Source organism: Protopterus annectens, chromosome 6.part0, assembly GCF_019279795.1.
Source record: "Protopterus annectens isolate FY-2018-M chromosome 6.part0, PAN1.0, whole genome shotgun sequence".
Classification (NCBI taxonomy): domain Eukaryota; kingdom Metazoa; phylum Chordata; order Ceratodontiformes; family Protopteridae; genus Protopterus; species Protopterus annectens.
The window spans coordinates 1,924,452,205-1,924,475,736 of NC_056737.1; the positions used below are offsets into that span (position 1 = coordinate 1,924,452,205).

At 42.9% G+C, this 23,532-nt stretch overlaps 1 protein-coding gene across 1 annotated transcript in view; it reads right to left on the reverse strand.

The window, feature by feature from the left end:
- The window catches only part of LOC122804987 (unconventional myosin-X-like), a 2,302,513-nt gene that overhangs the window by 2,090,230 nt on the left and 188,751 nt on the right, over nucleotides 1-23,532 (reverse strand). The window lies entirely within an intron of this gene.

Consider the following 23,532-nt stretch of genomic DNA (forward strand, 5'->3'; position numbering starts at 1 on the left):
AGTGGAGAAAAGGTCAGATTCCCGATAACGGCCAAGCAAGTTCTTTCCCTATGAAAGAATTTGTGGAAGTGGCGGTTCGATATTTATAGCTTTCACTGTTTAGGTGTCAATCTTTAGGTATTCGATTACCTAAAGTTTTGATCACCTAATATAGACCCGAATTTAAGATTAGTCACCATCATCCCTAATAATTTGCTAAGAGAAATTACTACAAAGGTTTTATTACCAAAAGAGAGGACTTTGGGGGGAAAAAAAGCAGTAGCTTGCCTTTTTTTTTTTTTTTTTTTAAGGGTTACTCATGAGTTGCAAGTTACAAAGCGATGTTTCAGTTGCTGTTAAAGCTTCCTAAGTAATTTTTTGAAGGTGTGCCATGTTGTCAGATGTGCAAATGGGTGTGGAGTCATCTGCATACTGTATTAGGGAGGCCTTATGTGTGGATGTATGGAGAGTATTGGTTAGAGTGTTAGAGAAGGGGATCAAGGATAGAACCTTGTGGAACACCAGTGTCAAATGGGAGGCAAGGAGAGAAGATTGAGTGTCATTTTACTGACTGATACCCATTTGCATACCTCTTAACTGCCCAGATTTTTGCAGAATGTCCAGATTTGACTCATTCTTGGTTTCTCTCTTGAAAAAGTTTGATTTTCTGGCAAATCGTGGAGGACTTGAAGTCACTAAATAATGACATACATCTGTACTTCAGATTTCATATCCTTGAGAAAAATGCATGCTAAGACCAATTCTGTTACTCTAGCAACATTCTAACTTTATAAGAGCAATATTTGTTGTCTGTTCCCATTTTTGGGCATCTGTCTTTCTATTTTAGGCTCTGTCCAGATTTCTTGTGCCAAGAGGTTGAGAGATATGCCTATTGGATAGGTAGCTTTTGAACCATAGAAAGGTAGGTGGACAGATCTAATAAGGACATCTGTAGTACAAGTTTTCTGTAGCAAAATGCTGAAGGCTTTAGAAAAGTCTAGAAATAAGGAGGAAACTAGTTTGCAGTTTTATAGATACTGTCAAAGAAAGCTAGAGATAAGTTATATGTGCAGTGTCAGTACTATGGGAAGGGCAGAAGCCATGTTGTATGGAGGATAGGAATTTTCTGCAGGAGATAGTTTAGCAATTGTTTTTGAAAACATTTTTCAAGTACTTTGGAGAGGGGGGACAAGATTGCTATGGGTCTAAAGTTAGTAATATCTAATGAATTTCTTCCTTTGTGCAGAGAAATCATGTGTTAACTTTTTCCAGAGAGAGAGGGAATGTGGAATTCCTGGACTGATCTATTTATAAGGATTGAAACATAAGCAATGCTATTGGCTGCTATGTTAAAGTACTCATGGGAAGGTAATCAGCTGAAGTAGAACACTGTTTAAGTTTAAGAGTAGTTTTATACAGGATGTGGGCACATGTTTGAAGGTGAAAGTGGATGTGGTGAAACGTGGCTGTTCAGGAAGGTTAAGCTAGACGCTGGAGAATCCTTAGTTAGAGATGTTATATTATATATGGAATAAGAGTTGAATTGTATTGTGGTTTCAAAAGTGTTAAGTTATTGGGATACCAGTTAGGGCTGCCTTTTTGTTCGGGATGCAAAATTTCATTAATGGTTATCTAGAATTTTTTAGGATTGTGTTACTATCATGCTGAAAGTTTTTACAGTATAGTTTTTGTCATCATTTGCCTTTTAGTATGATTGTGAAGCATTCATTAAGTTTAAGATATTGTGGTGCTTTTTATTTCTGCCATTCTATCCATGCTTTCTCTCTATCCTGCATTAGCATTCGGTTCCTTTTGGATAGCCAAACTGCATTATTTGTTTTTAGTTTGTTCCTTCTACGAGCTGAAAAAAGAAGTTATGTCTTACCATAACGTTCCATCTGTATTGTTGATCCTCGTTCAGTCATTACGCATGGGTATCTGTTCCAACCTCGGAACCAAGCCGGCCATTTTCCAAGCATTTGTCAGCTACAAACTCTTGAGCTAAACTCTTACCCATAATCCCCTTCTCCCTGTTACCTCAGATTGAGTTTGCAAGTCAAAAGAAGCTAGAGGTTACCTCTGGTCAAAAGACCTAAGAGAACCGGATGGTGGGATCCACTAGAAGCCACAGGAGGGGGAAGGAGGGAGGGTCGTAATGACTGAATGAGGATCAACAATACAGATGGAACGTTATAGTAAGACATAACTTCTTTATGTGATATTGTTAATCCTCGTTCATTCCTTACGCATGGGACAGAGTCCCCAGCTACCTCTATTTTTGGGAGACGCTCATGGAAGGACATTCCTGAGCACCATAGAACCAAAAGATGCTCTTCCCCTGGAGGCCAAATCCAATTTGTAATGATTGATGAAGGTATAAGGTGTAGCCCAAGTTACAGCTGCACAGATGTCATGTAAAGAAGCTCTAGCATGGAAGGCAACAGAAGTTGCCGCCGACCTTGTTGAATGAGCTTTCATGGTAGTAGGAAACGAGATATTACGTTGTGTATAAGTGAAGGTCACACAGTCCTTCAACCATCTAGCTTTGACATTAGCAACAGCAGATCCTAATCTAGGTCTAGAAAAGGCCAAAAATTATTTGTCAGATTTACGAAAGGACCTAGTTCTGTTTAAGTAAAAACGGATTTGCCTGTGGATATTCTAGAGTATGTAGGCAATACTCTCCTCTGTTTGAATGATTGGGAAAGAAAACTGGCAATTTAATGGTTTGATTAATAGACATTTCAAATATCACTTTTAGCAAAAATGAAGGATTAGTTCTCAGAGACACTATCTCTACGAAAAATCAAGTATGGACTCTTGATACATAATGCTTGAAGCTCAGAGATGCGTCTGGCAGAAGTAATGGTGACTAAAAACAAGGTTTTCCATGACAAATGCTTGAGGTCACAAGAAGAAGCTGGTTCGAAGGGTGGCTTTGTCAGAGCTTGTAGAACTAATGATAGATCCCATGGTCGAATAGGTTCTCTAAAAGGTGGTTTCAGATGATTCACACCTTTTATGAAGGTCTTGCACAATTTATGAGACATCAGAGGGGAATCTTGGACACCCTCATGGAAATCAGAAATTGCAGCCAGATGAACTCTAATGGTAGAGGCCAATAGACCTGATCGGAAATGATCGGCCAGATAGTCTAGTATTATCGACACTGGTGCTGAGAAGGAATCTACTTGTTTATCTTTCAGCCAACAGGTAAATCTTTTCCACTTGCTTAGATAAGTAATTCTAGTGGAAGACTTATGAGATGCAATAAGGATGTCACATACTGATATAGAAAGGTCATTCTGCCTGGCAATCAAGGGAATTGGAGTAGCCAAGTTGTGGGCTTCAGGCTGTTCAAGCTGGGATGACTCAGGTTCTGTGGATGTGAGATCATCTCCGGGGCTGGATGGAGAATCCATGGTTGATCTAGTAGGTAAGGCCAAAGGAAGGGGAACCAGATCTGACGAGGCCAATATGGTGCTATGAGGATCACGTTGCTCTTCAACCAACGGGCTTTCTTCAGAAACTGGGGAATGAAGGAAAAAGGTGGGAATGCATAAAGAAGACCCGAGGGCCAATCGTGGACTAGAGCATCCCTGGGTGACTGTCCCGGAGGGGGAATCAGGGCGAAATAGTTGCTGCATTTGCAGTTGGTCTGGGATGCAAGGAGGTCGCAGTAAGGATGGCCCCAGCGGTGGAAGATCTCCGCCGCTATCAAGGGATTCAGGGACCATTCGTGAGGTTGTAGAATGAGTCTGTCTGCTATCATGTTGGAACTCCCGGGAATGTGCGTTGCTAGAAGAAAACGGTTGGTAGCCATCGCCCAATTGCCATATTCTCATGGCCTCTCGACATAGGGGGGTAATATTTGATTCCACCTTGCTTGTTGATGTACTAGACCACCGTCATGTTGTCTGAATCGCAATCGTCCCAGATGGCAGCAGGGGACGGAATGCTTGCAACGCCAGAAGCACTGCCCTCAGCTCTAGAACATTTATATGCAGATGGGCCTCCAGTTCAGACCAAGTGCCTTGGACTGTCTGTCCCTGACATAGCCCCCCAACCCTATCAGGAGGCGTCCATGGTCACTGTGGCCTTGGGCTGCTGGGGGGGAGAAGTGGCGAGACCATTGTGACAGATGGTGTGTCATCCACCAATTTAAATCCTGTTTGCACCTGTGGGTTACTCAAATCTTGGCTGAAAGTGGATGCTGAAAAGGATACCATTGGGTGAGCAGTAGCCATTGTAGAAGCCTCATATGAAACCTGGCCAGGGGGACAATGGTGATGGAGGCTGCCATGGAACCCAACAGCTGTAGGACACAGTGAGCTGTGGATTTCTCCCTTGAAAGGATTGGAATCAGTTGTTGCTTTATCCTTAAAATTATGTGCTCTGGGAATGGCAGCTCTGCAGTTCTGTGTGTCCAAGATAACCCCTATGAATTCTGTCGACTGAGATGGGGTGAGATTGGATTTTTGCCATTTTATGGTTATGCATGGCCTTTGTACAGCGAGGAAAGAGTATGTCAGGCCTTCTTCCAGCAGATGTCTGGTGGGGGCGGAAATGAGCCAGTCGTCTAGGTATGGAAACACCTGGTATCCTTGAAGTCGCAAGTGAGCTGTGATGACTGCCATGCACTTTGTGAACACTCTGGGGGCTGTAGAGAGTCCGAAGGGCAGTACTCTGAACTGTTAGTGACTGGCTCCTGCACAAAGTGCAGAAATCCTCTTGATGGCCTGTCCACTTTTATGTGGTAGTACGCATCTTGAAGATCTATCGGGCACATCCAATAGTCTTTTTCCAAAAGCGGGAGGATAGACTGTATTGTGACCATCCGCAATTTTTGTACTCTCACAAACTTATTCACTACACTGAGATCCAAAATTGGTCTCCAGTCCCTGGTTTTCTTTGGCAGCAAAAATAGTCTTGAGTAGAATCCGGATCCTATCTGGTCTGGAGGGACTATATGGATGACTCTCTTTCTTAGCAGCTTTTCTATCACTTCTTAGCAGCTTTTTTATCTCTAGTGCTGCTTCTTCCCTTTGACTGGGTGGAACGTCGGGAAGGTTTTTTGAAGGGACAGGACAAATATCAAATGGGATATGATAACCTCTGGTTATAATCCTTTGTACCCAAAAATCGGTGGTGATGGTTAGCCAGGCAGAAAGGTACAAGAAGAAATGACCCCCAACCGCCTCCAGAGAAAAGGAGTTGGGCCGCTCGTCAGGAGCGCTGGTAGGATTGGCCAGGGAAAGAGTCCCTGGAACCCTGGTTACGTGGACCCCCTCTGCCCCAAAAGGAGAGTCTTCCCTGTGAGTTTCCCACTCTGCCTCTAGGGGAAAGCTCGGTCAGTGTGTCATGGAAAGGACCTTGAGATTTCTCGAACCACATCTTCCCACTCTTTTGGTTTCAGGAGAAAGCACGTTGAGGGGAAGAATAACGGACACTTATGGCAGAAAGGGTCATACCGTCCTGTTCACATCTGGCCAGTGTGCTTTTAACTTTGGGTCCAAACAACGAAGAGGCCTCAATGGGAGCATTAAGAAAGGAAGCCTTAAAGGGTTCCGCGAAATTGCACAAGTGCATCCAGGCGTGTCGTCTCAACACCGCAGCTGAACCCGCCGCTCTAGCTGCTCCTTCTGATGCGCGAGATATCAGTCACATAGAGGAGTTAGATATTGACTCAATGGTGGCCAGCTGAGAGGCCACTGTCACGGACCTCATCAGACATGGCACCAGCCAAGGTTTCAGAGAGCTCAGAAATTAGATCCCTTTGAAGTCTGGTAAAGTGTGCCAAATAATTTAGGGACCTGATAGTAGAGGTTGCTGATGCAATGGTGCACTTCCCTATCCTGTCCAGGGCCCGGGACTCTGTTAGGCGGATGGACAGTCTGGCTTTCTTCTTCTGCCAGATCCTTTTTTGTTGCGGCTGCCACCACCAAAGCATCCACAGGAAGACCTTTTAACCAATGGGGATCCGTAGCAGGAGGGGACAAAAATCTTATCTGGCCTTCGGGGAATAGCTTTGACGGTGTCAGGAGCCTTCCACGCATGCTGCACGGTGAGCTGGACAAGTTCATTGGCAGGTGTAGTAACCCAGGAGGTAGGGGGCCGGGCGCAAAAAGCCTGCAGGAACACAGACTCCTCAGAGGTCAGATTAGAGGACTGCCAGTCACCTCTCTGTTTAAGGATTTCAAGGACATCATTGAAGGATACCTCAGAGGGTGACCGAGGGGATCCTTCCCCCTCAAACTCTGCATCTTCAGTGAGGGACTCCTCCATGGAGTCCATGTGCTTCCTCTTACACAAACTTTTCCAGTGGACTTCCTCATCGGGAAAAGCTGGGAAAGACAGCGGAAAAGGGATTTCCTGTGGGAATATGTCCTGAGGCCCTTGCACCCGGTGTCCGCTAGGTGCGACTTGTGAAACCAGTGTACCAGAGGAGGGGGGGGGATAGACAGTCCAGTATCACCAGCAGCAGTGAAAGCCTTCTCCATCATTTGGAAAGCTGGTCCACCTGAAGAGGAGTGAATGCCCAGGACAGGGGTCACCCCTCCCCTAAGTGGCTCAGCCTGCCGACTCGGAGTCCCTGGATGGCTGTGGAGTAGCAAATTACGTGTCACAACTGAAATCCTGGGTCGTAGCAAAACTTTCCTGCCACGAAGGCAACTGCGGTTCCTTAGTGAGATCCATAAAGGGAACCGCAGAGGGGGAAGACTATGCTATATCCATGGACTTCAAAGGCAATGGAGGAGGAGAATAAGAAGGGGTCTTTGGAGATGGGTGATCACCTCCCAAGGAAGGATAGGTCCTGGGGGGTGGGATACCTCTGGCCAAGAGCACTTGATCCGCAAGACGCAACACAGTGTTCGGAAAGGCTTCTAGTGGACCTCACGGAGACGGAGGGAGAAACAGGCCTGTCCATAGAAGAGGCAAACTCGGTGCCCACCTCACCAGTCCGCACCGAGATCAACGGTGCCGAGAAAGACTGGACTACAGGTGTCTGCACCGAAGAAGTCATCGATGCCGAAGTCACGGTCTGCACAGACACAAGGATCGGTGCCGAAGTGGTTGTCGGTACCGAAGCTGGAACCAACAAAATTGGAGCCAACAAAAGAGATCTGTTCCGAGTAAGATGTCGGAGTAGATATGGTCAAGGTCTGCACCGACTGAGCGGTCGGTGCCGATACAGTAGTAGTAATAGTCTGAACAGAGGAGCCCCTCAGTGCCGATACAGTGAAGGCTGCAGGAGAAGATGGAGCCGAGATCACTAATGGGGCCGAAGGCCTCGGTGCCGAAGGTCTGGGCACCGAAAGCATTGGGGCTGACTGAGTGAACTCCGGAGTGGAAAAGTACAGTTTTGTACCTACCATAAATGTAGATGTTCGAAGATCCACATTGCTGCAGTCCTTACACTTGGGTAGTCCGCTGTCCTCGGTCGGCCCGAATATCAAAGTATAAGGCTGACGTCGGTCAAGGCGCATTTGACTGACGTCAGGGTACAAATGCGCATGACCGACGTCATATCCTCAGTCTTTTCTTGCCCCAGATGTCAGAAGACCCTAAAAATAAAGGTCAAAACCAAAAGACAGCAAACAAACAACCAACCACCCTTGCACTAATTATATGTACAATATATACAATATACACAATATTTACAACCCAACCCACACAACCACCTCTAACTACAGAGGGAAGGAGGGAGTAAATTGGACTGCAGCAATGTGGATCTTGAACATCTACATTTATGGTAGGTACAAAACTGTACTATGTTCTTCATCTCACATTGCTGCAGTCCTTACACTTGGGTAGAATCCCAAAGCAGAGGTAAGGGAGGATGGCCAAACTATAAGGAAGCAGGAGCTGCCAAAATGCCCTGCAAAACAGCAGTGGCAAAACCAGCCCTGGATTTAGAGTAAAGTGGTAGGTGATAATGCCTAGAGAAAGTATGCACTGAACTCCAAGTAGCTGCCTCCAAAATATCCTTGGTTGCCACCCCTCAAAAAGCTGTCAAGTGGCAGTAGCCCTAGTGGAATGAGGCCTAATCCCAGCTGGAATCTCCTTGCCATGATGGGAATAACAGAAAGCAATGCAAAACCCAATCCACTTAGAAATAGTTTGTTTTGACACAGGCTTGCCCTGAGAACTCAAAGCAAAGAAACAAATAACTGCTGAGACTGCCTGAACCCTTTAGTTCTGTCCAAATAATATCGCAACTGCCTGTGTACATCTAAAGTGTGCAAAATCTTTTCCCCTTTATTTTGGGGATTTGCATAAAAAGTAGGCAAATGAATAGTTTGGTTTAAAGCCACACTAGAAACCACTTTAGGCATAAAGGAAGGATTAGTGCGTAAAGATACCCTATCCTTATGGAAAATTAAGAAAGGCTCAACCGCCATAAGGGCCTGCAATTCAGAAACCCTTCTTGCAGAGGTAATGGCCAACAAAAGGCAGTCTTCCATGATAAATATTTCAACTCAGTAGTAGCTGCAGGCTCAAAAGGTTGTAGAGTGAGTTTCTCCAACACAAAATTGAGATCCCAAGCAGGAGTAGGAGCTCTCGTGGGGTCTTATATTCTTTGCCCCTCTAAGAAATTGCTTGAACAAAGGATGAGAAAACAATGGTGGGTCACAGTCATAGTGAGCTGAAATTGCTGCAGCATGAACCTTAATAGAAGAGAAGGACAAACCTTTGTCCAGTAACTCAGTAAGATATTGAAGAGCCACACTTAAATTAGGCTCAGAAACATCAAAATCCTTTGCTGCACTCCAAAATAAAAATCTCTTCCATTTATCAGCGTACACTTTCCTTGTACTAGGCCTTCTAGCTTCCAAAATCACATTCAAAACTTGTTGTGGAAGTTGAGACCCTCTATGGTTCAAAACAGAATATGCCAGGCTGTTAGGTGAAGAGTGAAGTTTGACATTGAGCAAATGACTGTCCTCCTGGGACAACAGGTGTGGAATCGAAGGCAAAGGCCATGGAGGCTTCTGTACCAGACTTCTCAGTAATGGGTACCAGTGCTGTCGAGGCCAATCTGGAGCTATTAAAATCATCCTTGGCTTGTCCTGTCTGACCTTTAGAAGTACCTTTGGGAGGAGAGGCAGAGGTGGAAAGGCATACACATGAAGATTGCTCCAATTGAAGGAAAGAGCATCCACTCTCCAAGCTGTGGGATGAAACCTTTCGTGCAAAACTTTGGCAGCTGATGGTTTAGTGGAGAAGCGAACAGATCTATGTCTGGAGTTCCCCATGACACTGTCAATTTCTGAAATACATGAGGATCCAATTTCCACTCGTGGGGATCCATAATTGTCTGCTCAACACATCTGCTAAGGAGTTCTGTGCTCGGCAGAAACCTTGCCTGAAGATTGAGCTGTAAACTGAGAGCAGTCTCCCACAAAATCATTGCTTGCCGCATAGAGGATAAGAATGTGTTCCCCTTGCTTGTTGATGTACCACATGACAGTTGTGTTGTCTGTTAGAATCAACACCTGCCCTGGAAGAAGTAAATCCTTGAAAGCTATTAATGCAAACTGGACTGCTAACATCTCCTTCAAGTTGATATGTAGATGTTGTAGTCTGGCAGGCCACTTGTCTTGTATCCACTTTCCATTTAGATGAGCTCCCCAAGCTTTGTCTGAGGCATCTGTCGTTAAAATCTGACTCGCCTCTGGCGGGTCACAGAGAGTCCCTTGTTTAGGTGACATTCCTGAGCCCACCACAAAAATTCCTTTTGAATGCAAGGTATTATTTGAATGACAGTGTCCAGATCCTGGCAGTGCTGTGTCCATACATTTTTGAGATACCATTGCAGCTTCCTCATATGCAGTTTGGCATTGGGAAGCACCAGAATACAAGATGCCATGAACCCTAAGGCTTGAAGGACTGTCCTTGCAGTCAGCCCGGACTGATGAGATAGTTGATAGAAGTAAAGGGAAAGATTCTTTTGTTTGTCCGGGGTCAAAAAGGCCATCTGGGATGCTGTATTTAGTCTTACACCCAGAAAGCACATGTCCTGAGAGGGTACTAGACTGGACTTTATTTCGTTCACAGAATACCCCAGGCATCTTAGCACTGCTATCACATATTCCAAATGATGAAGAAGCTCGTCCCTTCCTTGAGCCAGAATCAGGCAATCGTCCAAATAAGGATAGATCTGTATTCCTTTTAGCCTGAAGAAAGCTATCACTGGAGCCAGAACTTTCGTGAACACTCTGGGCGCAGTAGATAAGCCAAAGGGCAATGCAGAGAACTGATAGTGAGAAGTCCCAGCTCGAAAACGCAGATACTTCCTGCAACTTAGTCTGATAGGAACATGAAGGTAAGCCTCCTTGAGATCCAAAGTTACCATCCAATGATCTTTGCCCAGCAGAGGTAAAAGCTGTTGTAACGTCAACATTTTGAACTTGGGAATGTCCAGATAAGTGTTGAGGATAGATAAATCCAAAATTGGTCTCCACGTGTTCCCCTTCTTTGGTACTAGAAACAGGCGAGAATAAAATCCTAGGCCCACTTCTGGCATAGGGACCGGCTGTATGGCCCCTATTTGGAGTAACAGAGAAATTTGCTTGTGAGCCTCTATTCTTTGTTGAGGAGGAACGTCTGGCATGCCTTTGAAAGGAGGCAAGGTATGGAAATAAAACCTGTAACCGTGGTGTATGATATCCAATACCCATCTGTCTTGGGTAATTAAACTCCAATTTTCTTTGAAAAGTGCCAACCTTCCTCCCAAAGGTGCTGCCAGACGAGAAGGCTCTGGCAGCTGAAAAGGTAGGTCATTGGGTCTGTTTACGAAAGGACTGACCCCTGCCCTCACCCGAAGACTGCGCAGGAGAACTCCCTGTTCTAGGCCTGAAAGAGCTCCGAGCTCTGCCCCTGCCACGTCTAGATCTACCCCTAGACTGGGAATCATAAGAAGGATACGTCCACCCCTTAGTAGGCCAATTTCTACTAAACTTTGGAGGCTGAACCTGCAAAAAATCTTTAACAGTCTGCATGGACTTAGCCTTGTCTTCCATTTTCTTTAAAACTGCCTCAACAGGAGAACCAAACACCACATCAGATTGTAAAGGAGCATCTAAAATCCTTGTTTTAACATGGTCAGATAAATTTTGATCCCTCAGCCAGGCGTGCCTGCGAAGAACTGACCCAGTGGCAGCCACCCTAGACGAGGCCTGTACAGCATCAAAACCACATTGCAAAGAATGCTTACCCACCTGTTCAGAAACATGTACTAAATCTTGTAACTCTTTACAATCAATACCTTCCGCCAGAGCATCAACCTTAGACTTCAATTGTGAAAGGAGATAGTTTTGATATTTCAACATGTGAAACTGGCAATTCAAAGCCCTCATAGCTAGAGTGGAAGAAGTATAAACTTTCTTTCCCCATCTATCCAAGGCCCTGGCCTCTTTATCTGCAGGAACCGGATTCTTGACAACTGAAGCCTTAACACCTTTAGGCCCCTGGCTAACAGTTTCTGGGTCTGCCCTAGGACTCTTAAAAGATACTTATGAGCTTCAGGCACCCTGTAATACCTATCCGGTTTAACAGGAGCAGGAGGCAGAGAATCAGGATTAAGAGAAGCCTCTGTAAAAACATCTTCCACTACATCCAAAACAGGAGGTATAGCCAAAGGCCTGTGCTGGGGTAAAACAAAAATTCCCTAAGCCTTTTCCTGGAATCAGAGAAGTCCTGACCTTCCCACTTAAAATGCTCCCTCATGGAATGAAGAGTTTCTGAAAAGAAAAATCCTCAGGAGGAGAAGCAGAAGGAGTAGAATCATCCACATCAGAATCAGAATAAGGAGAGTACTCCTGCAAGTCTTCAGCAAGACTCTGAAACATCCAAGCCTGCTCAAAACTCCCTAGCTCAGGCTCCACCCTAGGTCTCTTATCAGGAGGGGCAAAGAACCCTAATCAAAGTAATCAAATCTTCTGCCATTTTAAGCATATGCTTCTTGGGCACAGTTCCTGAAGAACTAGGGGTGACACCTACTGAAGCTAAACCTGGCCTGCCTCTGGGAGAAGCCTTGGAAACAGAAGGAGAGGGCCTAACCACCCTAGGCAGGGAGGGGAGTATAGTAACCTGAGAAGCCCCATCACCCTGACCTGCCTCCTGAGAGGCCACATCCTGCAATAACAAAGTCTCTCCCTGGGATCCCAAAGAAACCTCCGGTGGAACCACCGGCTCCACCGACACCTCTAAAGAACCGGCGTCCGGTACGGACGGTTCTTCTAGACTAGGCTTAACTGCTTTGTCCTTGCGCTTCTTCGAAGAAGCGGGCGTCGGAGCATCCGATGGCATTTTATAACTGCACCGCTTCCCGAAGACTAACCTGGCACAATCTAATCTCCTCTTTATAGTGCGCTTATTGAATCTAGCACAAGAGCGACACCCAACAACGTTGTGCTCAGGCCCTAAACAAGGAATACACAAAGTATGATAGTCTCTATGCGGTATCTGTTTCCCACAAGAAATACAATTATTCACTTTTTCTGACATCCGGTAAACCACTGAGGCAAGAAAAAACTAAAATATTCCCCGGGGTACTTAGCCAACTTTGACTCGGTCTGAAACTCCGAAATCGAAAAATTTCAGAACGCCAACCGGCACTTGCAATACTGCTTCTGCATCGGACCATGCGGCAAAAAAGACTGAGGATATGACGTCGGTCATACGCATTTGTACCCTGACGTCCTGATGTCAGTCAAATGCGCCTTGACCGACGTCAGCCTTATACTTTGATATTCGGGCCGACCGAGGACAGCGGACTACCCAAGTGTAAGGACTGCAGCAATGTGAGATGAACATCTTTAGCCTTTTTAGGTTTTGGTTGGCGGGAGTCCCAGCCGGGGACTAAGGCAAAGACTTGGCCTTAGAATCAACATTCAAAATTTTCTTATGGGCTCTAGGAGGGGTTGAGGCCTCTGACCCAGAAATAGCACTGAAAAGGGAGATTTAAGAAGTCCCTTCAGCAACAACTTGTTTTTCCTTTCTAACAAGGTTCTGTTAGAAAAATTTTTGCAGATAGTACAGGGCGGGTCAACAGATAAATGGGACACCTCCAAACAATAAACGCACAAAGAGTGTGCATCAGATGTAGGTAATTTGTGTCCACAATCAGATCACCTTTTAAAACCTGGACTACCTTTCTTATCTGCCATGACAGAAAAAGAGAAAGTAGAAAGGGTACCAGCAATGGTACAAAAGAATACCCGAAGGTATGAAAAAAAGGGAAGATTGCCAACGATGGTAAGGGGAGAAATACGTTGCGGTAACAAGTGTAGAGAAAAGAGAAGAAAAACTCAAGAAATTATGGTCGCTAGACGCGAAAGGGTAAGAGACAACGAAACAGAAACTTTTCTGACAGAAAAAGTTATAAAAATGAGTATTCTGACAACAAATAACTAAGAGAAGCAGCTTGACACGACTGAATGGCAACACAGCAAATGAAATCTGAGGTAACACAGAGAGGGGGATTATGGGTAAGAGTTTAGCTTGAAAGTTTGCAGCTGACGTGAGCATGGAAAATGGCCGGCTCGGTTCCGAGGTCGGAACAGATACCCATGCGTAAGGAATGAACAAGGATTAACAATATCAGATGGTTATTTATGATATTCAGGAAAGTTGTTCTGAATTCATTTACAGCATCATCTAAGGGGAGGATTTTTAGGAAGCTCCAGTTAATAGACAAGACAATAATGAACATTTCAGAGTTAAACTTCGAAAGGCTTTGTGCTGTTTTATAAATATTCAGTTTAAATGTGTGTGTGAGATGTTTGGTTTTATAGATTGTGAGATGTATCACAGAGACACTCAGACATTGTACCTTTCCATACAAGAAGCAGGCAATATATAATTCTCAAAACCACAACAGTTTATGAAAAATTTCTCTCCTCTCCATTACACATTAAAATCCCTGTGACTCATATGGCCATTTCTAGAATTGATATTAAGACTTTTGTGTTAAATACTTCTATTTGTAGATTTCCTTAGTACTGGAAAGAAAAAGAAACTGTACTGCAATAGCACTTAATACACATACTGACAGAAGCGGCCTTTATATCAGTGCAGAAGTTGAACTGGTAGAGACTGTGATATCCCTTCTCTGGGCCAGTAAATCAAGGAGTCTCAATCTTCACCACTGAAGACTGGACTCCTCTTCTCTCTCTCCAGACCCCATATAAAAGACTCCACACTGACCACAGCTGTCGAGATGAGTCCTCAGCAAAGTGATTCAAGCCAAGTCCTTCACCACCCTTTCTGTGAAACCAGTGCTCTGTGTCCCTGCTCCAAGTAGCTGACACGCACACTGATATCTGATTTTCACACACACACACACACACACACACACACACACACACACACACACACACCCCTACCTGGGAAAGGCTGGCACAAATGTACCAGATATCCCCCCCTGCCCAGACTAGAAGGTAGAAATTGCCACCAGAACACTCCAAAGCCAGCTAACTCTAAGGCTGTTAAAAGGGTACTCAATTATACGGAGTAAAACTAATACAAATGGTACCATTTGAACAATGCAGTAAGGCTTTCAGGAGCAGCCACAATGTCACCAAATAAATACAAGTACTCTCAAAGATCAAAATATTCTCTAAAAGACCAGCCAGAATGAAATGTTTAAATATATGTAATACTAAATAATAACAGAATGTAAAAATACCAAATAACAATTTACAATAAACACCAGAGTTTCAATCACAGGAAATGTTTAACACAGCTGGATAGATAAACACAGATACAGAAAAATGGTACATTACTAATCTCACTATATTTTCCTGATTGATCTAAAGAATTACTATCCCCCTGGTTACTTACTGAAACAAGGGAAGATGAAGTGGGGGGGTGATCCTTGTCAGGTTTCAAAAACAGACTGCTGAGAGCTAAGTGACATCTCTCACTAATATCTAAATATCATTTCAGTGCTGGATATAGAATGACAACACATCTGGTCATCTGACTCTGGTTCCCACACTACCCCTTTACTACAAACTGAACTAGAGTCTAGCACATATGTGGCATAAAACACATACAGAGCTTTGCTAAGCTGTGTTATAGCATCTAGAAGCTATAAAAACATTTCCAAACCTTCCGCCCTTCCAGGGTAGCAATTAGTTCACCCCCAAGGACAATACAGTAGGATTCCTAATCCTGGTTTTCACAGACATTTTGTGTCTGGCTGCAATCAGAACTGTAAGATACAATCTTTATGGCCTAAACCAGGTAATTTTATTTCAGACTATTTTTCTAAGTTTGATGGACTGAGATTAACCTCTTCTCTTCCAGTATCCTCTGTTACAATACATTAATTTTAAGTTACAATACAGTTTGGTATATAGGTGTATTTCTTTTCTATCCAGCAGGACCCAGCTTTGGTACATTTGTAACACAAGCAGCTTTACAAATACATTTTCAACACAAGCACCTGTAGAAATCAGTTTGATGTACAAATGACATACAATTCTTTACAAAGTTCTAGCTAGCTATGCTGGCATATGTTACACATCCACTGGCTTACTTCTCCTGGCATAGCTGGCACTACCTCACATCATCACAGAAATCTCAAACATGACAAATTTTAATGACAACTTCTGTCAAATCACAAGACGAGATACCAGAGTAGCAAGGTGACTTCAAATGTATGCAATGGGCATCCTCACTCTAGATCCATCTGAGCATGCTCGGAATAAGACTGCTTCTTTATGAGAGAGTATAAAAGCAGTTAACAGATAGCTGTTTTTGGAAAGCATTTAAAATTTAACTGGCTCTTGGATGTGTCTACATCTTACATAATTTTTGGATTGTGCCATTTAAAATCATTACCAAATGCACTATTACAGGAGTACAGCAGTACATTTTTCAGTGTATTTTACCATTCATTAAAATGGGGTAAAAATGTGTCAGTAAAAGCATTAAATATTGAAGGAAAAATTACTCCGTGGCAAGGGAAGAGCAGACAGTAAGCACTAAAATCACATCATCTTCAATGATGATGCCCACCCCAATCTAGGTTCTTCATATAAGCCTACAAAAACAAGGGAACATTAAAAAAGTTAGCACAGGAGAGAAAATGAAATAAAGCACTGTAGACAGTGCGAGGAAAAATACACAATAAATATATTCACAGATCTGGATTTGGAAAGTATCTGATCCACAGAATCTTGTCCCAGAAATAAAAACAAAAAAAAACTGCATTAGAGAAAATTTCCAGAAGGTAAAATTGCACAATATTTGTTCACTTTCTTTGCCACTCTAAGCTTGCTCAGGCTAGTTTTCTTCCCTTATTTTGTGAATACATAAGAACCAGCAAGCACCTAGATGGTACAAAGGGGAAGGAATGAGTATGTTTATGGAGAGAGTTTTAAATGGCAAGAAATTTGGCTTGATCATCTCAGAGTATGCCTCCTGGCCCATCTCTCAACTTCTTTGCTCAAGAATCAGAGAAAAAGCCAAAAATAATGTGGGAACAGGCAGGGGAGTGATAAGAATGATAGAGAGTACTTGTGTCCTAGAGGCACAAATCTAATTGATGATTTGTGACAAAAGTTAATTTGATGGAATCTTCCTACTTACAAGAGAGGTAGGGACTCTTATGAGTTGTATTTGTGGGAATACTAGTGCTCCCACACAAAGCCCACTGCATGCCCACAGATAAGGGGTCTGCTGAGGTACACAATGGCAGACCAAAAATGTAAATGCAGCAAAAAATTCTTACTCTTCTATGTTGATGAATGCCATGATGCCTCTCTCTCGAGACTAGTAAAGTGTACGGCAGGTGTTTCGGAGGCCAAATAAGAGTATAATGTTAACACAACATTCTATGAGAAACTGATCTCTTACTAAAGGCAGAAAGGAAATCAGAGCACAGGGGAACAGTTACAGGGTAAAAAGCACCCACTGCCAAAGACTTTCTCAGATCATACGATACAGTAACTCCATATTTACTACATTTTACTTAAAAGGCACTTTGCAGAAGTAACTTAAGAATCCCCATCACATCACTCAATATTCCCACAGATGAAATAACCAAAGACCTAATTCAACTTTTATTACAAGACTGTTTTTCACAAAACACTTTACAAAGAAAAACATACAACCAAAAAGGTTATGTAAAAGCATTTTTTCTTCATTCTTACTTGTACATAACTTACTGGTAAACGTAAAGGAACATGATTCTTAAATTTAAAATTACAGAAATCTCAAACCACAGCAAATAAAAATTAAGTTTAAATATTTTCTTAAATAAAAATAATGAAATTTGGCCTTTTTTCTTTGAAGTTTGTTAGAAAGCATGGGCTCACAAAAAAGGTAAAAAGTAGTATATATATTTCTCAAGCTACAGAGAGTAAATGGATCCATCTACCATTAAGTACCTTTTTGCACTACTGACCTAAGAATCAAGAGGGCAGGCTGACTCTCTTCAGTATACAGAAAGCAAAGGACACCCGATTCCTGGAATCATGCCCCAAGTAGTAGTGCTTGGTGAAGGTATAAAATGACAACCTAGTGTTTCTAACACAATGGAAGCATTTTTCAAGTAAGCACTGGCAACACCCACAACGGAGTAGACTGACAATTTTACCCAAGGGGTAGTTGGTTACCTGATGGCAAAAAAAAAAAAAACACAGTAAGCAACCCATTTGTAAAGTGTTTATTTACAAACAGCCAGACCTAAAACAAATTTGACAGAAATAGCCTTTCTTCCTAAATGAAGGCATCCTTCCCAAGAAGGAATCTAAAGTGACACTACTTCAAAGGCAAATTGCTGCTCTTCTCTTGGATTCTGTCCTTGGGGGGAAAAAAAACATGGAGATGAATGGACTGATTTCAGGACACCTCAAAGATCACATAAGAGAGGAAATGTGAGACAGTACTAAGAATACCCAGGCCTTATGACAGCCCAATTACAGTTCCTTCATACTTAAATCTGGCACCTCCATTCTTAAAGAAAAAATAAATGGCCATCAAGACCACCACCTTTGGAGAGATGAACTCCATATCTGCTGAATAAGCTACTTCAAACATGAGATTTTCATGCCTGCCAAATATGAAGCTGGGTCTCCAGATGTTTTGGCTCAGTTATGATCAACAATGCAGAACCCTTTTCAGAAGCTGCTCGATACCAAAGTGCTGGACAACAATGCTGTACACCAAAGTGCTGGACAGCAGAGCTGTCAAACAAGGTTGTGATGCTCCACATAACCTTCCATAAATTGTAATTCACCTTGGCTACTGAAGAGGCAAGTTGCAAATCAAATGCAAGATGGAGCACAATCACCCACCAACTAAGGAGATGAGGCATGCATGGGATACCTTTCTGCCCAGACTAAGAAAGGTTTCCATTCAGCAAAGTTAAATCTGACAACTGAAGTGCTTCTAGCAACTTCATTTACTTCACAGGCTTCTATCAGAAGTTAGAGCAACATGCTTATAAGCGGGGCTGGCTGTCAATCATCCAAGGGGGAACTCCTTGTCTTGTACTAGCAGGGATCTGAAAGCTTGAAGCTTCAACCTTTTTGGCCAGCAGCAGAAGATGAGGATCAGTTTTCATCCTTCTCTGAATTCTGCTGGCAAGTACGAAATCAAGTGGAAGATCGGAAGGTGTGTACAGATAACCATTCTAGCCAGTGAAGGAAAATGCAATCACATCAACTTAGAATTGGGAAGGACTACATTCTCCCATGCCAACAGGTCACACTCCCCTCAGGTTGCCCCACTCTCAGATGATACTGACCACTATACATAATGATCTAAAGTGCTGGTATCAGTTGATATCTGATAATAAAGTTAAAAATCTAGATTTCTTAAAACAAGAATTTGATCTAAGAGAAACTTGCTGGTTTAGAGGTTCAGACCTTTAGACAACATCTCATTAATAAAATAGATCTAATGTCTATAACAGTTAAAGAATCTATTCCAACACTGATTGATTACTTGATATTAAATTTACAACAAAGTTTCTGATAAAGGTAAACTTTCATACATACATAAAATTATCAGACAAACTTTTTACAGTGTAGATACATACTGGAATTATTTCACTTCTATTAATGGGGACCCACCAAATCAACAAGATAAACAATATATATTGGAATCTGCCTATAGAACTACGTCTTCCATTGTCTGGAGACTTTATACATGGAAATTTTTACATAGATCTTTTTATACACCTTTGATGATGAATAAAACAAATAATAAAGATAATCTATGTAAGAGATGTAATGTAGAAATTAATGCTGACTGGGCTCATATGTTTTATGACTGTATAAAATTGAAAGAATACTGGAAGTCAATTAATGAATATTTGCAGGCTCTTTTTACAGACAATTTCATTATTTCTAAATCTCTTATATTATTCAACACACCTGTACCTCAAAGTGTTAAAAAGGTTAAGCTTCCCTTGTTATGGTCTATTCTAGCAGTGGCTAGGAAAATAATAACCAGAAATTGGATTTCAGATACACCTCCTTCGTTCAATGAATTTAAAAATGTTATGAATATAGTGTGCCATATGGAAATAAACACAATTAGGTCAAGAACTAGAAAAACATCTTATTATATTGTATGGGATAATTTACAAAATTTGTTAAAAAAATCCTAATTTCAATAGCATGGTATTTTAGTTTAATTAATTGATCTGATTGTAGTGGATGTCTTTGTAAATACTTTAGTTGTTTTGTTGAATGTTATAATCATATCTATTTTTAATTACTTGTATAAAATTGTTATATTTCTCTTGTATGTGAAAACAATAAACCTGTTTTGAAAAAAAAAATGATACTGACCAGACAGTAATCCCTCATCTTAAACTCCAGAAGAGATGTAAAGTGCAGCTAAAAGAATAGATTTACCCTTGCCCAACAAGTCAGCAGATGCATTGCCTCTTCACCCAAAATAACCACCTTGTACAAGGGGTATGAGTGTACATAAACCAGCTTGCTTATGGCTCTGATCTAACCTCCATTTCCAGAGCTTAAATAGTGAGAAGCATTGCTCTCAGTATATGCAAGTTTATGTGCAACTCCTCTTTTCCTGGGGGTGCCACTTGCCTTGCATAGGAATGAAATCCATGGGTAGGCAGTTCAGCTAAAGGAAGGGTATATCACAAAATGAAATTGGAGTGGGAAGTCCACCACTCTAGACCTTATTGATAGAGGTCAGACCAACACTAATGCTTTATGAAGACATGGCAACTCTTTTACCAGCAATATCTCTGTGCACTGTGAAGCAGCCTCAACCGTAGATGGGCAAACAGAACAATGAAGGTGATGGCTGCCATGAGTCTGAAGAGGTACAGAAGGCTTCAGGCTTTCATTCAACCCCCCCCTTTGTTTTTACCAGGACAACAACCAGTACAATATAATCTTCTTGTACTTCTCAGTCTTTCTACCTCCCACACTCAAAAGTGCAAAGGATTTCCTCCTTTCTGAGGGACTCGTCACATTTGTCTTCATGAATATGTAAAATGTTTAAATAGGACCATCAGTTTAAGACTATAGTCATACTTAGGCTGTTTGAAGTTCAAGACAGAAAACTGTTAAACTTAGGACTTTGTTTTGTACAATACAAATAGAAGTTTAGCTCCAGGACTGGGTTTGGTGCAAAACAAACTTGGTCTTCTTGTTCAACCCTGTTAGCTTGTGTAACACTTGTTGCTGATATATTTCAAAACTTTGTGATCTACCCCTCTAATTACCATGTTTTGCACATGTTTCGGTAACTCTCTGCATTGCACCTGGGGGTCTTTGGACCACTCCACCTACTTGAGCAACTGAGGGGATGTCCTCCATGGTCAAGCTACTTCATGTCCCTCCTCAGCGCTTTTGCCAAGCCATCAGGGTGTTTTGGACTGCATAAAAAAAAAGTTCAAAACCACTCCAGGATGCTGCCTGAATGATGGTTCCTCTTGTTGATCCTCACCCTGGTAAGGGTGCTGAGAACTAACAGACAAGGTCAAAAACAGAGCGACTATCTGGCAGTCATTTTCAACTAGGGGTGGGGCCCATTGTATAAAAGGAACCTACCGGGAGGACCCCAAATATCTTGGTGTCCAAAGAAATCCATCACATCCATTGGCACCATCCAGGTGCCTTGTTTCAACAGAGGCATGTCCCTTGAAGAGCCACCATCTGGAATGTGATGCATCTTCCTCCCTTATTGGTATCTTGTCTTTATACCTGCTGGCCTTACAGTTTCCCTCCCCTACTCTAAATTTAATTTTGGACACTCTTCCCAGTCTTGTGTCATTAGCTCATTCTACGTAATACAAAGAGAACATCTGAGAAGGCCAACCCACTTAGGTTCTTTCTGTTCCTCCTTTCTCCCTTTCAAAAAAAAAAAATACTATTTTGTTTGCTCGTTTCCTGCCTTCCCTAGCTAGTATAGTCCAGATCCCAGGCTTTGCTGGTTTCAGGACTTTATTTTCTGTGTTCAGAGCTATCCAGACCTTGCTGTGGTAGAGGGAAGTCCTACTGCTTACCGGTGGAACTGGTGAACATTTTACTGCGCATCTAACACTAGAGGAGTGGTTTCCAGCTCAGAAATTGTAATTTTATTAGCCATTTTGGGCTGATTTCTATCCCTTTCAACTTTCTGGCTTAAAAACATGTGTTTTTCACATCGTGCAGCATCGCGGGGCTAAGTTTAAACTATTCCAGGTGCCAGAAAGACTGCTCTTCAAATTTTCCTTTAGAACTAGCTGGTTTCTCAGTAGAAGCATTAAAATCTGAACCCCTGTGACTAGCACTTGCTCTAGAGCCTGCTGGAAAGCACTAGGAAGCCTTAAACTGATACAAGCACTCAACTCTTCTTGTTAATAAGGAGAAATTAATCGTAGGCACTAAACAGTCTATAACTGCAAAGTACCTTGCAAAGGTAAGGGAAAACAGCTCTTGTACTTTACAAAAAAGCACCTAAACAGGCACTGCCCAAGATTCAGCTTCTGGTGATTTCTCCTGTCCACCTGGTGAATCTGGGCATACTGGGGCAATGCAGCAACTGACTCATGTACACAGACAACCCTCTCCTACCACCCAACACTACAACCTGCGAGAGATACACTTACATAGCCAAAGTGGAAGCAAAGCTCTCTCCAGCCAAGATTGTACTAGACCGTCAAGAGGAGACGGTTAACACCTGCACTACACCTCAGGCAACACATAGCCCTTCAAAACTCATACCATCAACACCCACACATAGCAACACTAAACCCACATATGCGGCAGCCCTTAACATTAACTTGCCCAAGCAACAAGGATCTCTGAAGCTGAAACGCAAACACCAGTCAAAATCAAAGTGACACACAGCTCAAAACACCAGTGTGCCAACCAACAGCAGCCCCTAAGGCAAGAAAATGTACCCAATACTTTAGTCATAGGCAACTCTATAGTCAGGCACACTGATGTCCCACTCACCAGGCTGAACAAGGAGAAAATTACAGTCAGCTGCCTGTCGGGTGCCAGGATCCGCCACAACGCATGCACTCAAGTCACTCCACAGGTACAAATACGACTCTGTCATTGTCCATGTTGGAGTGAATGACTTGAGACGTACCTCCCTGGACTACAAAGAGTGACATGGAAGAGCTCTTGGATCATGTGGCCCAGGCAGGTATGACCCTAGCCCTGAGTAGCATCCTGCCTTCGCCCAGAATTATACCACAGTATAAAGGCAAAATGATTGACTCAAACAACTGGCTAAGCTTCTGGTGTCATTCAAAGGGGATTCAGCACCTGCCTGGGACGACATGATAGACGAACCACGATGCTTTGACAGAGATGGCCTGCACCGGTCACCCCTGGGATTCAGGTTACTGGCTAAAGCTCTTGCCACCCCTATAGTGCCTTTTTTAGGCAAGGTTCAAAGGACAAAACCACCACAGTAACAGATACAAGCATGCAAAATCTGAAGGTAATGCTACTCGATGCTAGAAGTCTAAACCTCAAAATGCACTCTCTCCAGGCACTCCTAAAAATGGAGAACATAGATATCAGTGCAGTGACTGAGACCTGGTTCAAGGCTCCAGAGAGCACCCCTGCAATACCAGGCTACAACTCTTACCACACTTTTCGGCCACCAAACCAAGACTGAAACACTAAAGGTGGAGGAGTGTCTATATTCATACCTCCAGCCTAGTTACCCAACACAATGCATCTGAAATTTTCCAGGTGCAACCAACACTAGGTGAGACTACAATCCAAATTGTAGCTTGCTACAGATCCCCCCACCATGTCCCAAGATTCTCACTACACCTTTCTAAACATACCAAAAAATATTAAGATACAACCAAACACCCTAATACTGGGTGATTTCAACTACCCTGCCACTAACTGGGAAAACTACTCGGGTACCAACACCTTTTCCCAACGATTCTTGGAATTCATAAATTCCAATGCCCTGGATAAACTAATCCATTGTCCCACCAGGGGCTCCAATATCCTAGACCTGGTCATTACCAACATGGGGGAGATGCTCCACACCAGTGGTCACCCCCTCATTGGTCAGGTCTAACCATAAGCTAATCAC